Source organism: Notothenia coriiceps, unplaced genomic scaffold (genome assembly GCF_000735185.1).
Source record: "Notothenia coriiceps isolate Sejong01 unplaced genomic scaffold, NC01 NC01_scaffold00011174, whole genome shotgun sequence".
In the NCBI taxonomy this organism is placed as follows: domain Eukaryota; kingdom Metazoa; phylum Chordata; class Actinopteri; order Perciformes; family Nototheniidae; genus Notothenia; species Notothenia coriiceps.
The window spans coordinates 1,418-11,515 of record NW_011343875.1 but is presented as its reverse complement, the minus strand read 5'-3'; the positions used below and the strand labels follow the sequence as shown (position 1 = coordinate 11,515).

Sequence of the window (10,098 nt, the reverse complement as noted above, 5' to 3'; positions counted from 1 at the left end):
TTAGATGCTATTAAATCTCAAAAGCACAATAACACCAAAGCAAGGTGAGAACACTGCAACAAACAAAAGCTCTGTGTTTCAGTGAAGTGTGTCATATACTGTAGGCATGTTAGTAGTGCCATTCATCTATATTCTAGCTGTCTTCTTAGTGCTCTAGTTCATAATCAACTCAACTACTTGAGAGAAAAAAAGGTATAAAATATTAATATAAGCAGAACATCAACTTACGGTTATTTTTCTGGGCCATGCCGACTCTCTCCCTCTCGTCTCTCGCTCACTCTGAAAGACTTAACGCTGCTGAAACCTGAACTTAAGCTACAGATTGGGATAATCAGCCACACACACACACACACACACACACACACACACACACACACACACACACACACACACACACACACACACACACACACACACACACACACACACACACACACACACACACACACACACACACACACACACACACTGACCAGTGCCTCAGAGATGGATTTTTTTTCTTGCAACCTGTCGTTTTTCTATTTTCATCGCTGAAGTTTTCCTAGAAACTTTGCCATGGTGTATTTGGAGGGAAACCAAATGAATGACATAAAGTAAATAACCACAACAAAATAGTAATTAAAAAAGATATTGAAATGATATCTGCTCATGATGTTATATCTTTGGTTTATGTTCAGAATATGAATGAATCACTGTTTGTTTTGTTTCTGGTTGAAATTAAATCTGAAGAAAACCTCGATCGGTGACGCCGTTATTTTAATTTAAGTTGCTTCCACCGCAGTTCGAAAATAATGGACTATTTTTGTTTGTGGTAGAAATACGACAATTTTGAAGTTGTTGGTTCTTTCGGTATGTACCTTTGTAATAAGCGGGATAATTCTTAGGTAACATCAAGCTGTCTTTGTCTCCTTTCTGCTGTAACAACCAATCTGATTCTGATTCTAATGACTCACCGAAAGTCTATTGGTAAGTCATCAATCAGATACAACTTCTTCATACACAAAGGTTACTCAAAGTGCTACACAAACCAAACACATAACAAATCAAAACAATACTATCTGGTATACCCATAGCTCTGTGGTTAAGAAGAATACTTATTACCAACACAGGACTGAATAAACCCAATATAAAAAAAGCCAATAAACCAATTGTGTGAACCAATCATCACTGTCCAGCACACAGAAGGCAAGTGATCGTCCCTCACCTGCAGCAATAACGGAGATTCTCACCTGTGTTTAGTGATGTGACGTTCGTGAACGATTCGATTCTTTTGAACGGCTCTTCGGTACGAACGAAGGGAACCGAGTCGTACTGGGTGAGAGTCGATCTTTTTATCGTTGGTTCACTCCCCATAAATTCACTCGCCTTTACGTGAACAGTGAAAAACCTTGATTGTGTTCCCCAAGCGTATTCCGTGAAGACCCGCCCCTTCTCTGATTGGTTAGGTTTAGACAGGAGTGCCTCTGATTGGTTAGGTTTAGGCACGAGGAGTGAGATGTTGTGGGTCAGGGTTAGCCAATCAGAGGCAGAGTAGGGGGGTGGGTCTTAACGGAATACGCATGAGAGAGATAAGTGATATCAAGCGGTACAGGTAGACGAATTGTTTTTCGGTTGAAAAAATGAGCAAAACGCAGCAGAATTCGGATGCGCTTCAACAAAAACATCGGCAATGATAAAGCAGAGTGCAACATTTGTAAAGGCAAAATATGATTTAAAGCAGGGTCAATAAATAATCTCCACCCTCACTTAAAAAAAAACAGCATTTTTTGAACGGCTCTCGGAAAAGAACGTAGACATAAGATCCGGCTCCCTTCAAAGAGCCCAAGTTCCCATCACTACCTGTGTTGTAGTTCTTGAATAGAGTACATTCTCACCTGTGTTGTAGTGCTTGAATAGAGTACACTCTCACCTGTGTTGTAGTGCTTGAATAGAGTACACTCTCACCTGTGTTGTAGTGCTTGAATAGAGTACACTCTCACCTGTGTTGTAGTGCTTGAATAGAGTACATTCTCACCTGTGTTGTAGTGCTTGAATAGAGTACATTCTCACCTGTGTTGTAATGCTTGAATAGAGTACACTCTCACCTGTGTGGTAGTGCTTGAATAGAGTACACTCTCACCTGTGTGGTAGTGCTTGAATAGAGTACACTCTCACCTGTGTTGTAGTGCTTGAATAGAGTACACTCTCACCTGTGTTGTAGTGCTTGAATAGAGTACACTCTCACCTGTGTTGTAGTGCTTGAATAGAGTACACTCTCACCTGTGTTGTAGTGCTTGAATAGAGTACACTCTCACCTGTGTTGTAGTGCTTGAATAGAGTACATTCTCACCTGTGTTGTAGTGCTTGGTGCAGTAGCGCAGGTCCTTCTCGTCTTTGAGCAGAAACTGAGGTAGCGTCAGGCCGTCGGCCACCTGCACGGCTCCCTTCTCATCCCACTCGAACACCAGGTCGTTCATGGTGTATCCGACTGGAGAGGAGAAGACCAGGTGAGCCTCTTTTCATCAATGTGCGGGTCATTTGAGTTACTCTACTTCCCCTCGGGGGGGAGATTATCTCTCTCATGTCTGGTCGGTGGTGAAAGGTCACTCAGAGAGAGATAGACCCCCTGCAGGGTTTCAGGGGTAAAGGGCCAGCGCCACACAAATTGAAAATACTGTTATAATGCCCGCTGCTCTAAAAACTATTCTAAGGATTGGGATCGTTTATATATCCAACGCAAACTTACAGGTTATAAAAAGAAGATTTACAGCAGAGTTATTTGTTCTTATTGCGGTGAAAAGGGGGGAAATTAGAAAGAAGGAACGAGGAAGTGAGAGTAAGATATAAGAAGCAATAAAGGAAGTAGGAAAAGATGGAGAAATGAAGGTGGGAAGGAAGGGTGAGAACAAGTTAAAAACTGAATGGAAAAGGGGTTATTGTAATAGGATAAAAAAGGCAATGAAAAATAAATCTGGCCGCTGCTCTAAAACTATTCCAGGGATTGGTGGTTGTTTATATAATCAGCAGGAGAATGGAGTAAAGTATCCAAAGCATAATTACAGGTCATAAAAAGAAGATTTACAGTAGATGTGTTTGTCCTTATTGAGGTGTAAAGAGGGGAGATAAGAAAGAAGGAACGAGGAAGTGGAATCAAGATATAACACGGACACATGAGAATAGAGGAAGTAGGAAAAGATGGAAGAATTGGAGAAAAAGAATGTGGATAGAGGGGAAGGGAACGAAAAACGTTCTGCTTAACTAAATTAAACAGAAAATCATTTATTATAATAGGAACAAATGAGGTATGATTTATTTTTATTTTATTAGCTTGTCATTAGCAACATCCCATCGATTGGTCTTTACATATTTGCATTTATTATTACATTTTTTATTTATTGTATTGTTTTTAATATTTTATTGAATTCATATTTTTTTTCTGATGTATGCCTCACTTTTAAAAGAGTGGATTATATTTGTGTATTTCAGCTCAGAGGGAAAGGATGAGAGGAGGGAGATAATATGAAGATGGGAATGCATTAGACATTAAAGAATGGTCTTGGGGAAGAAGAGGAAAGATGGAAGGACAGCAGGCCGTTTTTTCCAATGTCTTATTAATGATTATTTCTGAGCTGAACAAAAATCCGTACGAATCGAATCACACTAAACTCTCAGGGTGAGACGGAGATGATGTCAGACGGTGACTTTATTAAGCGTTGTAGTATTCATTTTGAGAGTGAGATAGAACAGAAAACATGATTAAAAAAACAGAGGGAATTTTATATCGTTCCTTCTCTCTAAGACGACCGCAGTCCCTTTGTAGAAGAACAGAGCCACAGAGAAATGTGTGTGTGTGTGTGTGTGTGTGTGTGTGTGTGTGTGTGTGTGTGTGTGTGTGTGTGTGTGTGTGTGTGTGTGTGTGTGTGTGTGTGTTGATGACTCACAGCTCTCCAGTTGCATGATGCAGGTCTGGACGTCCATCGGGAAGTTCTTCAGATCCATGGGACATGCCAGGATCAGTGTTATTCTGCAGACACACACACACACACACACACACACACACACACACACACCACTTAGTAATAAGACTAAGAGGATTATCCGGATCGTTATCAGTGTCACACATCCCGTGCCGGGGGATGAACAGTGATGGATCAGGACATGCCAGCATTTTACAATAAAATATAAGATTAATATTTGTATTTTACATTTCAATGTGTTTTATCCAGACTGATTTACGATAAGTGCAACAATAGATTAAACTAGCAATGAATATATCACTAGAAGCCATTTGCATTATATATACAATTATGTCCACACACTTAAGCAGTACTTAAGATACAAAAAAGTTCTTTGAAATACGAAGGCAAGCGTGCCTGATTTGAGTTGATTTGAGTTGTGAAAGACAAACTAATGATATGAACACAACAAGATTAGATTCAATTGATTTGAGAAACAATAACTTGATGACATGAATATTGACAAAATATGTTTTAGGTCATTTATGCGTGATGATATAAAAAGACCCAAATGTATTTACTAACTCACTGAGTGGGAAACAAATCTTATCAAGCACACAATACAATTTGTTTTAAATGTAAGTGTAGTAAGGTAAATGAAGTACGTCTTATCTAGATACTAAAGGGCTTTAAGGAGGATTAGGGACACATGTGTGATATTTTTTGGAAATCTAAGGAAAAAGTAGCAATTCTAAGAAAAAGTCAAAATCCTGAAAAAATAAAATGATAAGAAAAAAGTTATAATTTCTGAAAACATTCCTACGGAGCCCTGGAGGGTTCATAGAGAGAGAAATAAATAAAACGAGGCCACGCTTTATTAATTTGTGCGCACGATATACTTTCTCGTTCGCACGAGATACTTTTCTTTTTTTCTTTCCATGAACCTTTAGGGGATCCGTAAATTCCAATTTCTGAAAAATGTCCAATTTCTGAAAAATGTCCAATTTCTGAAAAATGTCCAATTTCTGAAAAAAAGTCAGATTTTAGATTTTAGTGAGACACTTTTTTGATGAAGTCAAAATTCTGGAAACAAAAGTTACATTTCTGAAAGAGTCAGATTTCTGAAAAATAATAATAATTTTTAAAAAAAAGTAACAATTCTCAAAAAAAAGTCAAATTTCTGAAAAAAGTCAGAACGATTCTGAAAAAAGAGTCAAAATCCAGCAAAAAATAGTCAACATTTTGAAAACATTCTGAGCTTGAAGGTCAGAATCTAAGAACTCAATCTCAGCATCTGATCCGAGAACTAAAATAAAAACCTTTCACTTGTTGAGATCAAAAATTGAGAGAGATATTGTTTGTTTTTCATCAGATTTGTTGACAATGAGACCGAAAAAAGAATTACCTCCTTTAATCGTTTTAATGAAAAGACATTCAGAAAGATATTAGTTGCAGCCCAAAATGGAGATTTCCCAAACACTGGCCGTTTCTCAATTAAGCAATCATACACGAGAGGCCGATTCTATTACACAAACTATCATTGTAATCAACAATATCGTAAAATAATTTCATAATGTGGGCTAATTTGCTCCCAAACCTACGCTTTCTGCTTGAGTTAATCTCCGTCAGAAAGTAGTTCCTAGAAATAGTTTCCATGGTAACGATAGCCGATCAAACACTCCTGCTACCCCGCTTACAGTTATTGATATAATTATAGTAAATAATATATTATCAACCAATTTATTGAAAACAATTTATTGAAAACAATTCTTGAATTAGGCTATTTAAATATCTGAGTAATCACTGTGTGGGATTAGCGGAACAAATCAAATCAGGCTGCCCATGGTGCTGAAACATTTTGGGTTCAGAATGAAGGTGGATGTTCATGCTGCCATTAAAAGTGCTATTCTTGAAACAGCTCTCCATGAACTCCATGCCAGACTTTTTTGCAGGTGGTGCTGTGGTGTTCACGGGTAGCACTACGTTATAGGAAGAGCTTTCCTCCAGTGGCCGTTTCATGGCGTGTCCCGGACCGGCAAAAAGCACGTTGCTCCACATCTTTCTGTTGTCTAGAGATGGAGCCCAGTAGCTGCGAAGCGATGACTCGTTTTTATGTCCGCTAACGGACATGATTTCTCTGGCCTCCAACCCTGCCTCCGCCAGCCGCTGTATGATGTATACTGTATGCTGTATGAGAGACAATGTATAACAGTGTAACGGCTGTGTGTCGCTAAACGTCGCTATGGAAACCACACGATGTAGGCTCATGGAAGTAGTTTCGGTAGGCTAGTGGCGTGTGTAGGCCACTGGATACTTTGTGATTAGGCACGTTCTATTTGATCGTTGTTTGATCGTGGAATCAAACACGCCTATTGACCAATCAGAGAGCTTGCTCAAACCTATGTGTTATAGAATGTTGAGTATACCTGCTGCAGAGCCACTATTTCAAGTATACTACGTCATCGAGTGGCGCCGAATGCTGGGCATTTAACATGCATCCAAACAGTCCTTCGGCGCCACTCTGTGACGTAGTATTCTTGAAATAGTGGCTCTGCAGCAGGTATACTCGACAGAGTGAACGTGTGGAACTCACACGACGAACATTTCTGCTAAAGACCGGGCAAAGCAGTACCCCGATGTCTTTCACGAAAGTGGGGGGAAACTATTCTGCACCCCGTGCAACTGTGTGTTGGAGCATAAGAGAAAGTCCACTTTGATTCATTCAAACATTCGAAAATGCTTTCTGCTGCTGCGGACAAGAAAGCCAAACAACTCACGTTCACCGAGGCATCAACCTCCAAAACCCTTTAGAGGGCTACATGAAACGAAGTTTGTAGCTTACAAGATTGAAGCTGGTCAGATAACGAACGAGTAAATGAAAACAGAATAAGGCGGAGGGGGTTGTAATCCGGTGGAATCGAATTCGCCACCACGGCACTTCGTACACTGGCTAACGACATCAAAGAAAATATCCGGTTGTAATCGGTGGAAATCGAATCGTCACACTGCACTTCAGTACACTAGTACGACAATCAAGGAAATATCGTTGATTCGGTGGAAATCGAATCGGCACCACTGCACTGTCAGTACACTGAAGTGCCGGTGGTGGCGATTCGATTTCCACCGATTACAACCCGATATTTCCTTGAATGTCGTGCAGTGTACTGAAGTGTAGTGGTGGCGAATTCGATTTCCACCGATTACAACCCGAATTTCCTTATGTCCCGTGCAGTGTACTGAAGTGCAGTGGTTGGCGATTCGATTTCCCACCGATTACAACCCTGATATTTCCTTATGTCCGTGCCAGTGTTAATGAAGGGCAGTGGTGGCGATTCGATTTCCACCGATTACCAACCACGATATTCCTTGATGTCGTGCCAGTGTAACTGTAAGGTAGTGGTGGCATTCGATTTTCCACCGTTACAACCCGATATTTCCTTTGATGGTCGTGCCCAGTGTAATGAAGTACAAATGGTGACGGATTCGATTTCCTCCCGAATTACAACCCCGAATATTTCCTTGATGTCGTGCAGTGTAATGAAGTGCAGTGGTTGGCCGATTCTGATTTTCCCACCGATTACAACCGTATATTTCCTTGCTGTCGTGCCAAGTGTAACCGCACTACTGAAATCAGAGAGTAAATCTGTGAACAGATCCTTGAGGTAAAAATTTAGGTGGTCACCCTCAAAATCACTTCCAATAAGTACATGTGCGGGTTGACATAACAGAATTTTACTTTCCCGGGGGACAATTGGACCTAATAAATCCAGTTAATCGGAGCTACATGACTGATGAACTCCCTTGGTTTCTAAAAAGGTTTGGAAACCGTCTAAATAAAATAAATGGTGGAAAGTTTTATAGTGTGTCCACCATTAGTCTATAGTATGTACAGTCAAGAACATTTGGGTTAGTTTAAGTCGTAGAGGACGTAATCATTGATGTATAGATCGATAGGGAGATAGATAGATAGATAGATAGATAGATAGATAGATAGGTAGTATATAGATGACATAGATATATAGATAGATTATAGTGAAGTAATCATCACGGACAAAAATGCATGAGATGGAGTCGTTTTCAAGGGGAGGTCCCAAAACTTTAGAGGTTTGAGGTCAATAATGCATTTTTTCTTTCCGAGGTTGATTGATTTCAGTTCGTAAACCGTAAATCCACAGGTGCGCTACGTCCGTCTGTCCTTTTGGTGCCTCGAAAAGAGGCTTCACCCTGTAGACACCTCCGAAAGTAGTACACACACATTATGTTATAAGTCGTAGAACAGTCCGCGTTTGTTACACGGCTGCACCGTTTCAAATAAAACATTATAGTCCGGCTTAGGACCTGCACACACAACCTTCGCCCTACAACACCACACACACACACACACACACACACACACACACACACACACACACACACACACGACACACACACACACACACACACACACACACACACAGTGGAGTGACGTGAGTCCTGTTGGACCGTACCTGTCTAGTGTTAGTCACGTTTTTCCTTACACACACTTTACTCGTGAGGACTTGCTCGTCAAAATCATCTAAATCTCTAATACCTACTGTCACCACCAATACCTACTGCGAAAAAAAAACGTCTGTAAAATATTTGAACGGATAGACCCCTTAATGGAAGTTTCAGTAGACTGCCTATTGTTCGACGCACTAATGGTGTACAGTGTCTCGCCTGACTAAGTCGCAACTCCGTTAATCACGGTAATACCAAAAGTTAATCAATCGAAAAGAAGTGTATTAAATCTTATGTGCCAGACTTCAATATGTTAACACATAAACAAAAGAGAGTAGTCTATTCAACTGGGGTTAAACCCTGTACAAACGCATACCGTCGCGTATGTTTCTGTTCCGTAACGTGTATCCCCTTTAATTCTCTCACTTTATTTGTTTAGATTTATATTTGTAGAGTTTATCTTTATTTTGTCTGTAATTTTTTCATCTTTTAACCAATAGTTATCATCGTTAAAAGAATGGTGGTTAGTCTAAAGTTGCTGACCTTCAATCATGTTAATACATAAAAAAATTCCTAAAAGGGAGAAGTATTCTATTCACATCACAAAAACAAAAAGCAAAAACAAACCACCAAAACACAACAACCCACAAAACACAAAAGACACAATCCACAAGACAACAAACACCACACAAAAAACCAAAACACACACCAACCAAATCACAGACCTAAAACAACAAACCCAAAAAGCAACAAAAACCCACAACAACAATAAAAGAACAAGAGAAAACAGAAAACACCAAAACAGACCACAGACACCAAACACACAACGAAAACAATCAAACTTGTCGTGTTTTCACTCTAGAACATAATCTTCTGTCGTCTGTCAACTATTAAACAAATTTCTGACACAAACTTTACCATTATAAAGAGTAAAAATTTAAACTTGTTTCCAATAGTAAGGGTCAACTACTGTAAGTATAACTCAATATTGCAGCAAAAGGGTAATAAAGACCTCAACAGAAGACCACACCGCCATTAATTAAAGGCCCGGACCTGAGTCTTTCTTGCAAACAGGTGGAACTGCGCTCTGCCCTTGTAAAATTAAAGTTCTCCAAGTGCCTAGTCGGATTCGTAACTTTTTCTTAGTAAGGTACAATGACTTGCGGAGACCTCCCTACAAAAACAACAACCCTCTTCTCCCTCTTGCTCCCTCCTTCTTCTTCTTTGATCCCTAGAGAAGTGCAAAGAAAGAAAATGAAAGGAAATAAAAGATCTGGGAGTGTCTTTTTTGCGCCCCTCGATTTTAGGAACTAAATTACGCTAATTTGTATGCTCCCAAATACACTAAAATACGCCACTTTAACGCCCTTCAACGCTTTTAATATCTAAAAAAAATTTATAACGCCGACAGAATAAATAAGAGAGTGTGTGTTGGACGGTGATGCAATTTGGGAAATGATAAGTTAATTTGTGTAAGTTAAAATAAATAATATTATTCGTTAAACCGATAAATATTAGTGAGAGAGAGTGAGTGTGTGGTGTGTGTGTGGTTGGGGTGTGTTGGTGTGTGTGTGTGTGTGTGTGTGTGTGTGTGTGTGTGTGTGTGTGTGGTGTGTTGTGTGTGTGTGTGGTGTGTGTGTGTGTGTGTGTGTGTGGTGTGTGTGTGTGTGTGTGTGTGTGTGTG

The 10,098-nt window shown here is 39.8% G+C and overlaps 1 long non-coding RNA gene across 1 annotated transcript; it reads right to left on the bottom strand.

Moving 5' to 3' along the window:
• Positions 1 to 2,333: 2,333 nt before the first annotated feature.
• On the bottom strand, positions 2,334 to 6,127 carry LOC104946489 (uncharacterized). The gene is made up of 3 exons (XR_798454.1): positions 6,117 to 6,127; positions 3,921 to 4,003; positions 2,334 to 2,467 (listed from the first exon to the last, which is right to left on the bottom strand). It is a non-coding gene; the product is annotated as an uncharacterized lncRNA (long non-coding RNA).
• Positions 6,128 to 10,098: the final 3,971 nt, after the last annotated feature.